Raw genomic sequence first — 17,828 nt, 5'->3', positions numbered from 1 at the left:
GCTCCACCTCAGGTTGAAGCCCATTCTCCCAGCAAAGCATCCTCTTTGTAGTCTGTAGTTCAAAACATGGTAATCCCACAGTGTGGCCTTTCCACAGATAGGAATTACATGGGAATGATTTCTCAACTTGCTAAAAGCTCACAGACAAACAGGCAATAGGAAATGGGAAAATATGAGAAGTCCTGTGCCAAAAGGAACTGCAATGATCCCTGTTCACTGGAAGAATGGATTATTTTGAAAATATTGAGAAAAGATGCTTTATGTCAGAGAAAAGGCAGCTGCCAAATGCTGTTTGCTATGCAGTGGCAGTCTTTGTTCAGGGATCCTCACAGCTCACTCTCAGCTGAGCAGCTGAATGCTGCATCTGTTCCCAGCTCAGTGCACTGGCACAGCCCATCTTTCCCCATGACCCAGCTCCTGCATACCTGAGGGAAAGATGTTGGCTGGCGAGGTGGATGGTGTTTGTGTGCAGTCCTCTGGGACTGGGAAGGAGCTGTGCTGTGATGCCTTGAACACACTAAAGTCTGGCATGGCAGCAAGGGAGTATGGTGCAGGAATCAAAGGTCTGCATCCTGTTCAGGAGGTCTGAGACTTGGCAGACTTGGGCAAGCAGGGGTGAGCTTTCGGCAGTAGGGTGGATGGTCCTCACTGTCCTGTAAATCAGAAAATGCCAGGAGGGCAAGAATCCTTCTCACAGCATCTCTGCTACCTATAAGGGATCTAGCCCAGAGATACTGGTTAGTAGCTTTCCTGAACAGTGGAAAATTATCTATCTCACTTCATTGATTGAATCTTCAAATATTCCAGATTCTTAATAACTGACTAATGAGGTTAAAACTGCAGAAAAAGCTTGGTTTCTTTACATTTAAGGAGTTCCTGCTGAGAAAACATTCCCTTTGGCACTCAGGCACCAGCTGCTCTGACAAGGAACAGCCATGGGAGAATCTGGTTTTGAGGATACCAGTTTGTTAGATTAATTTCCCCCTCTGTGGCACTCAACATGCCTCAAAAATACTGCTTGAAAAAGTGCATTCTGTTCAAGTGTCTGCTTTGGAATTTTTACTTTTCTTCCTCAGTGCTTCGTGCATAACTGCTGCTGTCCAATTAACTCTGAGCATTCCTGCAGGCCCAGCACTGCCTGTCCCACATCACCATGTGGATGTGCACCATGTTGCAAGGAGTTTTCAGATACAGAAGGGGCAGAAAGCTGTTTTCTGTTTCTGGCCTTTGCCCCTAAGTACTTAAACACATCCATCCCTTCAGACCCCTCTGTACCGTAAGCCTTTACTCTCCGGGGGCTATCCTGGCGCAGGAACCTTGTGTATCACTGCCCTGAAGCAAGACTCCTTTGGCAGTGCCTGCAATGCTGCTTTTCCCTGGGCACCACTTTAAAACACAGCTGTGTGATGAGGGGTAAGAAAAAAAGGAGCAGCACATGCAGCACTCTGTCTAATGTAGGCATCAATAATACAGTGAGTTCCCAAATTGCAGAGAAAAAGCCAATTTTCACCAAGAAAGCTGTGAATGTCAGGCTTTTGGCAATTGTTTTGGGGAATTTTTGCTGGAACCTACTGCATTTTTTCCCGTATACCCTATGGAAAATTGTCACAAGTAAGGCTATCATCTTCTCTGAACAAGGATCATTCCAAGTTTAAAAAAGAGATAGTTAATTGCTTCTCTTGAAACAATGGGCACATTGCAAAATTACTTAAGAAGGGAAAATATTATGAGAGTCAGGCAAGTGCTCAAAATTGTTATATTTTGTTACTCTACTAATTAATAAAAAGTGTCATGAAAATATGGACTCATTTATGTGATCATCTTTCTCTGTCAACTACTTTTAAAAATTATTTGCAAAGCAAAAGAGAAATAAAAAGAGGAAACCATTTCCTAGAACATATTTTGTCATAATTTCAGATTGCTATTTAAACTGAGCAACAGATGAGTGTCTTTAGACAATGCATAATTATTCAAAGTTAACCAACCTGAAATCCAATACACAGCTAGATACAAAGTATTTGCACAAAAATTGGTGGGCAAATATCAGGGATGCTGGTTTAAATTTGTACATTACAGTGTCCTAAGGTGCAAACTCTGCCTGGATACCCCACAATTTAGAAGTAGAGAGAGGCCTTTTCCTCTGCATTACCACTGATATTCTTCTTGACTCAACACTGAACTTCAGCATCTTTCATTTCCCACCAAAAAATATAGGAATGGCACATCTGAACAAGATATTCTATAGGATTTAGCCATGGCATGGCAGTGTTCCTTAGCATAAGCAAAATTAAAATTGCTTGTTCTGTTTGGATAAATTCCAAAGCCATTCATGTCATTAAGTCTTTTAAGCCAATTATTCTTTAGAAGTTCAATTAGCTATATTCTGACCTTTCCACAAATATAATTTGGTTAGGGAAAAAATGTACAGCACCTTGATTGAATAAATGATCAAAAACTTCCCAGTGTTTTGTGGTGACAATAAAAAACTAAAGACAAAAATAAGTACTTAGAGGATTACTTGTCTACAGATTTGCAGAGAGGAAATTGAAAAACCAAATACCTATTGTATTATTATATTATACATTTTTATTATATTATTGTATTACATTTTTTGTATAATACATATACCTATTGTACTATACTTTTATGTTCATGCCACCCAGTCTTGCAGCCCAAAGACCAATTTCTATGCTATATTCATAGTGTCCATTCTGGAGTCCTTCAGTAGTAATCGGTTCTTAGGGCACTGCTCTTGAGGCTATCAGTGTGAAAATTCAGATATGTAGCCACTTTCTTATAAGCCTTCTCCTCCCTTTCTATGTCTGTTGTGATGTGAAATTGCCTCCATGCAGATGAAAACCCAGCCTTCCAGATCTAATGCTCCTGTGTGAACACCATCATGTATGATTAGAAGCTCTGAAAATCCATGGAGATTCCAAGGTCAAAGCCACAGAAGTTACTGAGTTCCATATAAATCTGTAGAAAAAAATACCATATCAAGGAATTTATTCTAAGTTGCTACTTTAAGCTTTCTCTTTTTATCTCCTGTTTTGTTGTCTGATCAGCTTCATTCCTTACAGCATTGCTCTGCTTAAATTTTACACAAGTTTGGAGTCGTGCCACATGTTTCACTGGATTTACCTACCAAACCAATGCAGTTATTCATGTCTATTCCCACTTATGGCTGCATTACTCTCTTCTAAAATGAAGCTTCAAATAGGGCCATATTCATTACCAAAATTCACCAAAACTTCCTGGGACTTGTTACCATACATTTTTTTGCTGGATATTTATGGATTTATGTATATATATATATATATATCCCAATTACAGCATTTTTCTACTTAGCTTGTGTTTATGTAGGGTAATGTGAAAAATTAATTGTTGTTGTTTAATGTTTAAAAAGACAAAAAAAAAAAGAAAAAAGAAAATGCTGTGGCACAACACCTCAGCAAGCTGAAAGCAATTTGGCATTTTCCCATATGATTATGCTGATCACCTGATTTTCTTTTCTTTCATATTTTCTCTCATCCTCATAAATATACCCTCCCTCCTGTTCCACATTCTGAAGACTAAAAGTATCTTAAGCCAAAAAGCCAAACTTGTCACGTGAAAGCTGGTACCAAGCAATCAAATGAAAAGTACTTAATTTTGCTAAACTTTCTACTGATTAATCACTCTATGAATCAGCTGGATGTTGATACCTGAAGCCATTTCTCCATCTGGCAGACCATTTTCAGCTTTTTCTTTTTTAAAATGGGGATTTCCCAGCATCATTCTTGCTGTCGATCTTTCTAGCTCATTTTTGTTAACATCTGCTTAGACATCCTGCTATATTTTTTGCGTACTTTTTTTACCTATGCTGCTGCAATGCAAAGAAATATGTAATAAATATAAATACATATACAAAGAGTGATTAACATATCTCTTAAGTGATTTTGCAACCATGTCAACACAAAAGTTCAAATAACGGAGCTCTAATAAGTACTTATATGCTATTAACATGGTCACAAGAATATCACCAGTTCAAGAACACTATAGATTTCACAGTTTCATCAGTGCTCTTATGAATTTTTTTGTATTTATGGTTTGCATTTATAAGATATGTCGTTTCTTTTCTTCTGCAACATTATCTGTCTTTTCAAACCAAATAAGTGTTTTCACTATTGATAAAAGAACCTCAAGTTAAACAAATCTAGTAGGTATTTGTGTGTAGAGCTATCACAGAAATTTTATTTACAGACACTTTTTCAATCATGATAGGATAGGTGACAAAATACCTCTGTCATGTCACACAAAAGTTCAGAGATTAGCTATGAGCAAGAATTCCAATAAAGTTGCACCAGAAACAAAATTTTTCTTTTACATCTAAAGAAATAATCACCAGAGTGTGGTTTCTAAATGGAAATGACTTTTTCTTTCCTTGATGACATTACAACTGGCTTGTATCACTACTGAACAGTACCTTCATCTATAATATAAGTGCAATCTTCCCCATTACTCCCTGAGTATTACAGCTTTGTTCATTTCCGTATGCAGCGGCATTCATTATCTTCTTCTTTTATGCCCTATCCAATTTCCCAATTGATCCTAATAGCTATAAGACTTGTCCTCACAATTTGGTCCTGATATAATTAAAATGTATAAAACTTTTAGATATACGGTTTCATTTTATGGCTAAATTGGGTCCATTCTGGGGTTTTTTATGCCCAGAGTTAACATATCTATTTAAAGCTCTATTTTCTTATTTCTTGGTGTGGTGCATCTCAGATTTTGCACTGTTATGAGTAACAGTACCTTGCTCTTTTAAACTGACTCAAACTGGAAGGCTTGAAAACGTGCCTATCTTTAGGGTTCACTTGAGTTTTGTGTAAAAAGAGGTAAATATCTTCAAAACTAGGATAGGCTGTGAGAAAAGCATTCAGTTCTAATATACTGTGATATGCTTTTGCACAACAGTTTAGAAGAGACAGGGTACTTTTTTCATTACCCCCAGGCAGGACTGAGAGGTCCACCACTCTCATCTGAAAAGAGCAAAATAACACCCCTTTGCATCGTGTTTGCATTGCCCCCAGACAAAGGAAGGAAGGAATGAATCTAACTCCTTGTTCTCAGAAGGCTAATTTATTATTTTAAGATACTATATTATATTAAAGAATACTAAACTATACTATACTAAAGAATACAGAAAAGATATTTACAGAATGCTAAAAAGGTAATAATGAAAACTTGTGACTCTCTCCAGAGTCCCAGCACAGCTTGGTACTGATTGGCCAATGAGTGAAAACACTCACACCAGAATCCGATGAAACAATAACCTGTTAGATAAACAATCTCCAAACACATTCCACATGAGCAAACCAGAGAAGAAAATAAGATAATTATTGTTTCCCTTTTTCTCTGAGGCTTCTCAGCTTCCCAGGAGAAAAATCCTGGGTGAAGGAATTTTTCAGAAAATGTGAATGTGACACCTTTGTTTATTTGTCTGGAAGAGGAGGGAGCAGAGTGTGGCAGCCATAGTTGCATAGCTGCTCTGGGGCACGAGAGCAGGGCTGGCTTTGGTTGCTGCAAAGGCAAGAGTTTGCTTCCAAATGTTTGGTTACCTTGATGTGACATCTTGTAGACACAATTTCTTCCTCATGATCATTCCTGGGTCAATGCCACCATTGTCTTTGTGCCAGGCCAGCAAGGAAAACAAGATTAAGGCTTTCCAGAGAAGGAAATCAAAGCATTTACAAACATCCTTTGCTGGGTGACTATAAAAACAACTGGATGGAAGGGCAACTAAATTTTAGGCAAATCAATTATTAAGGGAAACCCTAAGTTTTCATCAGGACAATGTCACTGATATATTTGAGAGGATAAGGTTAGCTATGCCTTGTGCTTCCAGATGAGAAAGCCATCTGTCTGCATCCACAGGGCCACCAGTGAGGAATACAAGGGAGGGCCACTTCAAGAAAGGTGAAACCTCTTCCTACAGTTTGTGCATTTTAAAACTGGTGCTGCAATTTAAAAGAACATTTTAAAAGAATTATAATCCAGTGAATTTTGGGCAGAGCTGCAGGACATCTCTGTCAGAGATCTGTTCTGTACTAGGAACCAGCAGCTCTTTATCAGGGCGCTTTAGCTTGGCTGCTGTTCCACCCTTGCTTGATGGCCACTTGGGGAAAGGCACAGCCCTCCAAGGTAGGTATATTCTTTTCCAGCAGCAGAGCAAAGATCAGAGAACTTCAGTCAGGCAAAATGGTAGCTTGAAAATATACCAACCCACAGGCTCAGACAAAACCAAACCTTGTTTACTGCATAATTACCTTTCATTTTCCCTCTCCTCAGAACTGTCTTGTGTGTTATCAGCTCTAACAATTCCACACTAGCCATGCTCAGGCTTGTTTGAATAATGGCTTCTATTCTACTGAAATTCCCCATCTGCAGATAAAGCTAAGAAACTCAGTTAAGCTATGCAAGAGGCAGGGAGAGAAGGGGTAATAAAGCAGCAGAACTCATCCAGCCTTAGAAAATCTTGGCTATCTCAGTTTTAGTGACTTGTAACTGAGAGAACCCTAAAGAGATTATTTTAAAGAATTATATTTTCAAGGCCATTTTATTTTTCAGGGAGCCTGAGACCTGACATCTGAACAATAGCAATGAACCAGTGCCCCCAAGCACACACTGGTGTTTAAAATTGCATCTGTGTGTCTGACTATTTACTTCAGATTTCCCAATCTGTTGTAGCAGGAAACTGGAATAGGTGTGGGGCATAGGTGTGTGGCAAAGGCCCCGATTAGAAATAGATGATGACAGGCAGAAAGCTTAAAGCAGAGTGGAATACATTCTTTCCTGAAACCACCATGTAATTACTTATTTCTGCTGACACTGAGAATTTTCTGTAATGAAGATATCAAGTACCTGAGGAAAAAATGGTCAGCTTTGAGTCTACAGTAAATGACCATTATCTTTTGCCAAGGGAAATAATTTCTTATTTTAAAATGTAGCCTTTAGCATGTCCCTAGTTTTTCCTCCACTTCATTATAATATATATGCTTACTCTTGCCATTGTCCAGTCCTCTAATGTAGTGTCAGATCCTACCCCAAATATTGATGTTTCTGCCATCTCATATTTCTTATAAGACGCCAAAATGATATTAATGTCAAGGGGAAATATAGCTTAGTGTCTGGCAAGTATCTCTTGGAGGAATACACAATGCAGGTATGTGTATATATTCCCACTTGCAGAGCTTTATCCAAAGCTGGCAAAGATGGGAGTGAGAGGTGTTGCTGTGTGTGCTCTGTGTGTCTGCCTGTGCCAATCTGTGTGTGTGTGTGTGTGTGTGTGTGTGTGTGTGTGTGTGTGTGTGTGTGTGTGTGTGTGTGTGTGTGCGTGTGCGTGTGCGTGTGTGTGTGTGTGTGTGTCACACACCTGCACCAGAGTGCTTACCCCTACTGGGTCAGTCTTGCCGCTGGCCGGACCTCAGGCATGGACTTGCAGCACCTCACCTCTGTCAGAAGACTGTCAGATTCAGCCCTGCTTGCCTCAACTAACTCTTTTCATGCTTACAAATTGCAAATTTCATTTGAATGAAAACTTTCACATATTACTGAATCAACTGGGTAACATTATTAACAATAGAAATATTTGCATGGAAAGATCTTTTTGCTTGTGTTTAATGAAGTACAATCAAAATCAATATTATTTTTACCCGGTCACTTTATATTTTAAAACATAGTCATGGAGAAGAGGCTCACAAAGCAATAAAGCAAAGCCAGTGATCCAAATTGGTAAAAGGCAGAACTTGAGTTTAAAAGAACAATCAACTGTGACTGAACATGTGGTTGGATGCTTAAGAAAGCAAACAGACTCTGCACAATGTTGTGGATTTTATATAATTAACATAAAGATTTCTGACACTATGAGGATCATTGGACAAGAATTAGTTCTTACAACAAGCCAGCCAAAAAAAGAAATATTAAATACTCTGCTGGGGCTCATCAGAGTAAATATACAAAATAATACAGTGTGTGCTCTAGAGCACTTTGTGTGGCATTACAATAATGCCTTAAAACACTCCCTCTGTGCTATTGTGGTACATTACCTTTTGAGAAAAAAAAATGGCATAATTGCTTTCTGTTTTTCCACATTATGACCATTAATTTTCTTCACTCCACTTTCTTCCAGTCCTCACCAGATGTCTGTGAGATAATGGAGGTCACATCCTCATCTTGTGGAAAATGATGCCACTTCACTATTGCCTGTGCTAACACCCCACAAGTGTGACTGGGGTCTCTGTGTACTCTCAGCTCTATTCTGCACCCAGATGAACTTAATTCCTCCTAAAAGACTTCTTCATACTTGCTGTGGTTCCCTGGTTCCTAATCAGATGGTCTAGAGTAGAAGAGGGACACAGTTTTAGCTTGATCCCATTACAAATTTTCCATACTCTTTTCTCATACACAGTTCAAACACTCACTGATGGGTAACAGCCTTCCCTCTGTCACTTTTAGCTAAATCCTTTCTACCTTCAAGTGCTTCTGTTTTTTCTTACTGTGACTTCCACTGTTTCCAGCAGCTGCTTAACTAATGCATTTTTATCCAATGTAGTTATTTGGACATAAACAGTGCTTCTCTTCTTTTCAAGACAAATATCAAGTGAGCTGCTTCTCTGGGGAAGAAATCCTCCAAGAGCTTTAATGCTCTCCTTCACCACCTACTGTGCATGCAGTGCTTGTGAGTCCACACATGTCAAGCAAAGCCCCCTGCCTTTGCTCACATGTCTCTTCCCAAGTGCTTCGAGTGTCTCGACTGTACCACTCCCCGCACTGCTTTCTGCAGGCTCCAACACTGACCTGTGTGCCTTCCTCCCCCAGGTCTCCCTCTGCAGTTTTCTGCATTCTCTGTCATCCTCTGGGGTTAGGACACTGTCTGCCTTTCTTCAGTGTCCATGCCTTTGCTCAGAAGATGCTACTGGCTTAATTCCAGAGCTCCAAGTACTGTCTCCATGGGATTATGCCCCTCACAATTTAGGAGCACTCTTATCTTTTTTTGTTGCTGTTTCTCCTTATAACAGCAAGACTGCAATTCTCCTTCTGACAGAAAAATTAAAGTCTTCCTAGGATTTAATTTATTTCACACTTTGCCTAATAATGAATTGTAAGTACACACGTCCTCTGCAGACACTGCTGTGTTGCTCAGACTGCATTGTTGCAGGTTCATAGTTTGCCTGCTCTTCCAGAGTTAATTGAAAGCTGTCATGTCCTTTAGTGCTAGCCATTGTCAGGAATAAGGACACTGAATTTTTTCCACTCCACTGGCAGCCACAGCTTGCAGATACAGTATGCAGCTCTGATTAAACCACATTTCTGCAGTTTAAGCACTGCTGATTGTTTCAGTTGTTCTATCTTTTTGCTCAAGCTATTTCCATAGTTTATTTTATGTCTAGTTCCAGGTGTAATTCAGTAACCATTAGGAAAGGAGGGCTGACAGCGTTCTGCCTCATTAGGTGCCTGGAGCAGTGGCAGTCCCTGGCAGGCCTGCCCGTGCCAGCTGCAGGAGCCCAGGGAGCCCCACGCTGCTCCTTCCATGGTGCCAGCACAGCAGCTCATGCCGACACACAGTTACCTGAACTGGGGAACAGACCTAGTTGAGAAGCAACATTGCTAGGGAAAATAGTTAATTTCCAGCTGAATAAGTACCCTGCACTTGTTTGGTTTTTTGTTTGTTCGGGTTTTTTTTTGTCTCCATAGCCCTCTAACATCTGCTCTAGCAAAGTGCCAGTGCAGCAAAGTGACAAGCAACCATGGGAGGCACCTGCTTTAAAAAGGATTTCCTCCAAAGAAGTTCTCATAGGACTGCAACCTGAGGGCTGGATTCTGCCTGGCCTGAGCCACAATAAAGTGCTAGAGACAGCTGCCATTGTACTGCTTTCTGCTATGGCTACAGTGGGGTGCTCTAATGGACCATGACTTAAATATTGCCTTGAATCTGAGGAGGGAGGCAGAATTGGGGGCACCCACTGGAGCACACCTGCCAAGATTTTTGTGGCTTCAGTTAAGCTTGCTAGCAGATCCTTAGGACCACAGAATTTAAAGGTCTTATTTCCAGCATGTGGCATATAGCTCTTACCTAGTGTCTTGGAAACCTTAGGGAAATTGTTTTGGTAAATTCGCCTATTTCATGGGACTTCTATATGGAACAGCATGACCAGGGCTTGTACTCATTGTGAAAGGCCAGGTGCAGTATTTTACAAATAGGTATTCAAACACAAAGCTATTTCATGTTTTTATCTGTGAATATGGTGTATTTTAACTTTCAGAAACTTTAACTGAGAAAGGTACAGCTGTGGAAAAAGAAATTGATCACTCTGGCTGAACTTTAACACCCATTCAACATCTAATTAGTTGAATTAGAGCCACTTTGCAAGAGAGTCAATCAATTCTCTAGCTTTAGCTGCCCCAATGGTTCTGAAATTTGATGATGTTATCATTACTTCAGAGGAGACACTCAGTTAGCATTTTAATAAGTACATTTTTCCCTGGCACTTTACCTCTGTACCAGGAACTATCGTAAGTTAAAATATTATCAGCAAAATGCAGACTCTCCTGGGCCAGAACTGTGTCCACATCTGAAAACTTTCCTGGTAGAAAAATTCTTATTACTTTCACACGGATCAAGAGAATTATCATCAACCAAATACCACGATGTGAAGACTGAGAAGGTAATTAAGAGGACAGACTCTGAACTGCAGTAATACCTTTGCAGGAAAAGCTCAAAATGAATTATTAAAATTGTCTATTCACATATGAATACATGGTGAGATGAAAGTGCCTCCAGAAGTTTTAAGCTAGCCTTTAAATACAAACCAGATGAATACTATGCTACCAACCTCCTCCAAGTCAAGCAAATATGTTTGATGTTTCACAGGAGCACTGTCAAGTGAAAGCTGAAGATTTTGGTTGAAATTTAAATCATACCAGATAAAAGGATATATATATTCATATGGGAAGTTTAGATTGGTCCAAATTCTTGACTATTCACACTATTTCTTTTTTAGGAGGAGAAAAAGGGGCTCTTGTAGCTCTAAAATTGCTTGGTCTGATTTCTAGTCTTTTTGTTTTACTGAAGAAGTTATGTGGGCTACTGAACCCTTCCTTCTGCTTTAGGGCATTAAGAAAATGTTCAGGAGGTAACATCCTTCAAGTACCTGTGTGAGTTGGTGTTTGAAGAATAGCTCACAATGCAGGCCAGTTATAGTAGGAACCCAGACAAAGGGTAATGTCTCTCTCACCTCTGAGGCTCTGATTGGCAGTTTGGCTTCCCAAGGAGGGGAAGATGTGAGTATCCTAAGATATCTTGTGGAAAAGTGGTAGAATGGTGTGACGGTGGTTACAAGGGTGTTTGGGTGAAGGAAGAGACAAGATCTTTGACTCTATTACAGAAGGCTTGATTTATTATGTTATGATATATACATACACTATACTATACTAAAAAGAAAAAGAAAGGAGAGTTTCTAGAAGCTGCTAGCTCCTTAACAATAGAAAGTAAAAGAATGAAAAGCAAACTAGCTCTCTCGGACTGTGTCCTAGAGGTCTCAGCTCTGGATTGGTCATTAATTATAAACATGCAAGCTGGGCCAATCCAGAGAGACTTGTTGCATTCTACAGTAGCAGATAATCTATTGTTTACATCATGTTGCTGAAACTCTCAGCTTCAGCAGGAAAAATCCTGAAAGAGGATTTTTCATAAAAGAAATGTCTGTGACAGGGTGGGTGGAGGGAATGGTAACTGCCTCCCAGAACCTGTCTGTCTGTCCAGTCCCTCTTAGGTATATCAGTGGCCTGCCAGCATGAGTTCACTTTGTGTTATTCTCTTAAAAAATATTACCCTGTCTTTTTGTGCTTTCTGGACTGTATATTCCTGCATAGATGGCATGGACCAAAATCGCTTGAAAGTGTCTCCACAATATTTTTAAACCCTCCTAGCACACAGCCACCATGGACAAATCCACTTTTAAAAAGGAAAATTTCATAAAAACAGAATGAATGAAAACAAAGGTTTAGAATAAAATTTTTACATGTACCATGAGCCAGCCATGGTGTCAGCTTTCATTCCTGTTGCAGAAACCTAGCTGTTGTACCAGATCGACCTCATTTGTTGGAGTGCTGCAGTGCTCCACCTTCTTTTTGCGCTTAGTTTCAATTCTTTTCTTATGTGATAGCTTTGCATAAATGTTCCCACCACATTTGTTTCAAACATATCCTCTCTCTGGAGCTTCATTTTCCAGATAGATCTCACTAAAATACTGAGCTCTTGGGGAACAAAACAAGCCAGCATTTCTGAAACATGGTAAATTATCAGAGATCACTAACTCTTGCACCTCCACAACATCCCTCTATGCTTTTACAGTTCCTGTTTTAAACGTTTAGTTAGATGTTACAAGAGAAGGGTGAGGATAAATGAGGGAAAGGGAAATGTGCTGAGCCACCTCTGAAACACCACAGTGGCAGGGGGCACCAGTTTTGATCTCAGCCATTGCCTGCAAAGGAACAAATCTGGGCTTGTGTTGATGTGCAGACATCAATAGTTGCTGTCAGCAGAATTACTGCAGGATTCCTTCTTTGAGTTACAAACCCAGGAAGCTCAAGAGAATGAAATACAGTGGAAAATGAGCTAAAAGATTCACATGGAAATTTGCGAAAAGATTTGAGTGAGAGGAAAAAGAAAAATTAGGTCATGCAGCCAGCAGGGAAATTACGTGGAGAACAGAGGGGCCAAAGAAGGACAGATTGTAGCTTTTATCACTCTTCAGAAAGTAATGGCATTCTGGTATTCTCAGAATTACCACATCCTTAGCATTTACCTGCTTAATTAGGTACTAACTTATTTATATCCTTGCTTATGTATCTTGGAAGTACTACTATTTCCTCAGATGTAAGGACCAAATCTTATACAGATGCTGTTGCCACTTCCATCCATGGAAATTGTGGACCATGTCTCTGATATAGTTAGCTTTACAATATCCCTATGCAGGAGACATGAAAGTACTATTTCTCTTTTCATTTTTAAAATATAATATAGCAAAATTTCCTGTTGAGTTTTCCGGTGTTTTAGGTCTACAACTAGTAATTTAGGCCTGCAATGATGCCAGCAACCTCTTGCAGAACAGATGTTTGAATCCAGGACCCTGAATTTTTAAGTAACTCTCCTAACTCCTGAACCATGATGGTTTTTTATACTGCTTATGAAAAAGCTCACAAATCCCAGTAAGGTATGACATGGTTGGTTTTTAACATTCCTTATGCTAATCAACTGCACTCCCCTCTTCTTTCTATGTGTCCTCCCAGTACCACAGTCTACCAGATATTTCTTATCAAAAAAGCCAGCCCTCTGAGAATCCCAAGAGACAAACATTAAGAAAAGGAGATGAGGCCATGAAAAGGAGAGACATCTCTCACTACACAATCAGCTCTTCAGTCAGAGCTCCGTGCAAAATTGTGCATTTATGTCTAATCATCTACACAGACCTTTTGCTTCCTCTCCCTGGAAATGCTCTGGTATCAGGACAGGGACCCTGTTCATGCAAAAGTAAAGTCCTGGCTTCTATGGATTGAAACCTCTTGGTAAAATGATCTCTGGAGAGGAACAAGGACAACAAGCCACAGACATGGTTCAGCAGAAAATCTAATTCTCCATGTTAAGTATCTTTAGGAATTGTGCCTTACTCAGCTTAATGAATTTGTCCTTCACATTCATGGACAGAGGTTTTAAAAGAAAAATGGAAGACAATGCAAAAAGAATATGCAGGGTTCTGGAACAGCTAATCTGTTTTCTCTCTCAGTATATGTATGAGACTTAGATGAAAACATGACTTGACATGAGTTAATTTCCTTTCCATTCTCTTCCTGTTAAAGATTGCAAAATAGTGAATTATAGAGCATCATATTCATAGCAGATTTAAAAAAATCATGCAGAGAATAATAAGTGTGTTGAATAGTTTACTATTTTAAAAGATTTTGATATAACCCTGGAAGCAATATTTGTACTTGAAGGTATGAGCAAAAGCAATTAAGGTAACTCCTTTTTCACATTCCAGCCCTTTAGGATATGTATGTCATGGCAACCAGGCAGAAGTCAATGGACCAGATCTAAAGTTTGTAAAAATCAATAGGGAAGTTAATAGGACCAACTCACTTAAAACCTGCTGGACGCCTGACCCAGGATCTGCAATAAAAGTACCATATTTCCTTTCCTTTGTTTATTTGCAAGCATTTTAGCTTTGCCTTCTGCAGTTGTCCTGTTATCCTTAGCTGGTCCATGTCTGTCTCCTTCTGGGAGGAGATGGTGGTGAGTGTGGCCCAGGGGCTTGTTGAATGCAGCCCACTTCCAAATCTGAGGCTGGCAGCTGCAGCAGTAGTGCCCTAGGGAGGAGGATGCACCCTCCAGGAAAGGGTTATTTGCATGATCTTTAAATGCAGTTTTCCCAAGGGAGAGGTGTGGCCTGAGCCTCCCTGAAAGTGGATGGATTGCTCAGTTCCCCAGCCCCAGCCAGGCTGCAGAATGGGGACTTGCTTTTCTTTTTCCTTTTTTTTTTTTCCTTTTTAATGTGACATTTTAAGCCACCTGGACAGGCTGAAAAACCTCATTCCGCAGACATTCCCCAGATCATCCCCTCTCCATACCCCAAATCCCAGATAACTACAGTTTGCTCTTGTTTAAAACTGTTTCAGATCCCTCTACCGGGCACTTGATACCCTCCTTAAGATCTCAAAGAGCTTGTAGCCCCCTCCCAAACTTTGCAACTGATTGCCTATGTAAGTACAGGTCTGAATGGACTTCATTCTGTAATGTGCAAGCCCAAATATACCTAGCACAATACATTGCAACAGAGCCTGCAGAGAAAGAGGAAGCTTTATTTCATCAGTGTGACTTTTGGAGACTCACAGACACAAGAAATTAGTGTTATAAACTTGTCAGCAGGTGATGTGTGGCTGTAGAATTATCCCAGCATTACCCCTTTTGTCCTTTGGATGAAACATTAAAGAAGAATGGAAGTTAACTATGCATGAGATGCACTAAAACTATATGCTTAAATAACACCCATCCACTCATTTTTCCTATTACATTTCAGGTCACTATTTTCTTCCTGAGTATTTCATTTAAATGCTTGCATTGTGAGTATTCTGAGCAGCTTTTTAAGTCATTGTAACCAGACCAAAACATGGAAAGGGCAGGTATTTTAAGATTACGTAGAAGATCACCAGTTCCAAAATATGCCAATTAACAGAGAGCGTTTCCCTTCTTGGCTTGGTTCAAATCTCCTAGCAGGGGGATTCCATAATGATCTCCCTTCTCAAGTCCCCCACAATAAGTCCATGACCTTACACTATTTTACCCTGGAGTGGCTGAGCCACATGCTCAATTCACTGAAACAAATGGAAAGCTGCTCTTTTTTCAGAGCACACTGGAAGAAATTTAAGTGAGCACATATCAACTGATAGATGAAATACTTCTGCCCAATTTTTATTGTTTATCACATTTCCACACAAAATAATTATATAGTTTTATCCGCTGGAAAAAACCTATTTAATTAATTGAGTAAAGATGAATAATTCTATTGATTTAGCTGTAATATGCAGCAAAATGCAAACTAATACAGGTTCCTGGGTTTGAGATATTTTCCCTTTAGAAATATTAAATATGGTTTCTATGTTTTCATGTTTTCAACTTTCATTAATATTATTGTCAAGAAGATATCATTATAAAAATAAACAAAAAAAGCAGATGAAACCAGGTAGGATATGTTCTCAATTTGAGGAGACATTTGAAAATATATAGATCTTCAGTGAGAAAATTAACCTTAGAAATAAAAAATAAAAGCAGTGAATGCAATTGTATTAATCATCTTTATAATTTTGAGAATTGTGTTGTCAATATCATGTCCAATATTGTCTGAAATCAGGCACTTCTCTGAAGCTTCTCTGAAAATCTGCAGTTTCCAGCTAGAAGGGAAAATGATCGTCAAAGTAACATGTATAGTCTCTGCAGCTTATAAGGCATGAATCTGATGCTTTGTGGCACAAATCTCTTGAGAATTTTCTGTGAATAATTTCCTTCTCAATAAGAGTGCAACAATGTTCCAGGGTACATATTTGCTGTAACTTAATAGGATTTAATGTAAAAATCAGAATTAAGCAAAGCTTTAAAGGTCAATTAAAGCTGATGACTGTCTCATATTTCTTCCTAGAGCAAACTTAAACACATAAATGATATTTAGAGTCATGCTGAATGACCTGGTCCTTTAGGTTGAGTGTGAAAGGCAAATTTTCCTTGCCAGGGCAGGATCAAGAGATTTTCAGTGTAAATGAGCATCCATTTAAAAACCTTTCTCAGCTGGACAACCACACATCTGATTGTCAGTCAACAGAATCTGTCAAGAACCTTTCCATAAGGACTGATAGCCACACACTAAAGATACAGTACAAAACTGATAACAATGGGTAGATCAGTCCTGGACCACTTGTTTGGAGCTATGTGTGGGTCTAGTGTTACTCTGAGAGGATAAAACATGGTATGGAAAAATAGGAATGATGACAGTAGCTTGGTTTTTAGCAGAAGTACTGATCTGGTCTGATCTGAAATTAGTACAGAAAATGCATTTTTGAGTCTTCTGCTTTATTGAAAGTCTTTCAAAAACAAACTTCATCTTGCAGCTGGAGGTAAGGGCGAAATTGCTTCTGCAGCTATGCTGCCTTTTGTGCCCAGGGGCAGAATTTTCATATCTCTGTAATACCCATACATCATGGGAGAGGTTCTTACCTGGTATAATTGACATAAATCTATAATGTTCCCCTGAGGATGAGCACTGCAGCTCTTTCTCTGCACATTACTGCTTCCTGTGCTATTACAGATCACTGTAGCTAATGTTATTTGACTGACTTTGATTCAATCTGCACAGTACCAGTATTAATGACAATACACATTGAAACATCCTTACAAACATTTTCCAATGTTTGTCTCCAGAAACAAAATGTTGATTGGTCTTGTATTAATTAGACATTATCCTCAAGAATGTTAGATGGGTTAAAACAGCTTTCAACCTTCGTAATACAGCCTATCAAATGCAAACACAAGTTTGCTTCTCTATAAACAAACTGCCATCCCGTTTTATGATGATACCTATGGGAATACACCTATGATGTACTGCAGGAACAAATGACAACAACATAAGTTGCATTGCTATCTCCTCACAGCTGTCAGGAGCTCATTTCTGAAGGGATCCAAATGCCAACTGAGCAGATTTGCTGGAAATAGTAGAAAAGCATAACAAAGAAAAAAAGGAATTCACTCAGAGTTTGACTACTGGGAAGAAAACCCTACTTATCATTAGTACGAATTTTTTCTCCATTTTTATTCTATCCAAGAAAGTGTCAAATTTTCCCGTGGAAAATTTGACTCCATTTTCCTTTAACAGGGCCTATTGTCATTTACAAATTAATATAAACTACTGTCAGCAGAGTCTACTTTTTAATAATATAGATTATTAGTATTATAGAGCATGCATTCAAAGAAAATTATGATTTATGGGAGATGTCAAAAGGCTTTTGCTATATTCACAATTATCAAAGCCAACAGTTTTTTATCAATATTTTCTTACTCTTTGTGTCTCTCAACATTTAATGGTGGAAAATTTTCCAAAAAATCTTGGAGGGATGTGTGCTGTGCGTGTATGTCTGGACATTTTATGTATCCACAGGTGTTAGGGGAGGTTTATTTGGGAAGGACTGCAGGTTGGGGTATTTGAATAGAAGTTAAGCTACCTGAAGCAAATTGTGGAGGT

This window comes from Camarhynchus parvulus, chromosome 3, assembly GCF_901933205.1.
Source record: "Camarhynchus parvulus chromosome 3, STF_HiC, whole genome shotgun sequence".
Taxonomy (NCBI): domain Eukaryota; kingdom Metazoa; phylum Chordata; class Aves; order Passeriformes; family Thraupidae; genus Camarhynchus; species Camarhynchus parvulus.
The sequence above is the reverse complement of the archived record's forward strand: the minus strand, read 5'-3'. Positions refer to the sequence as shown.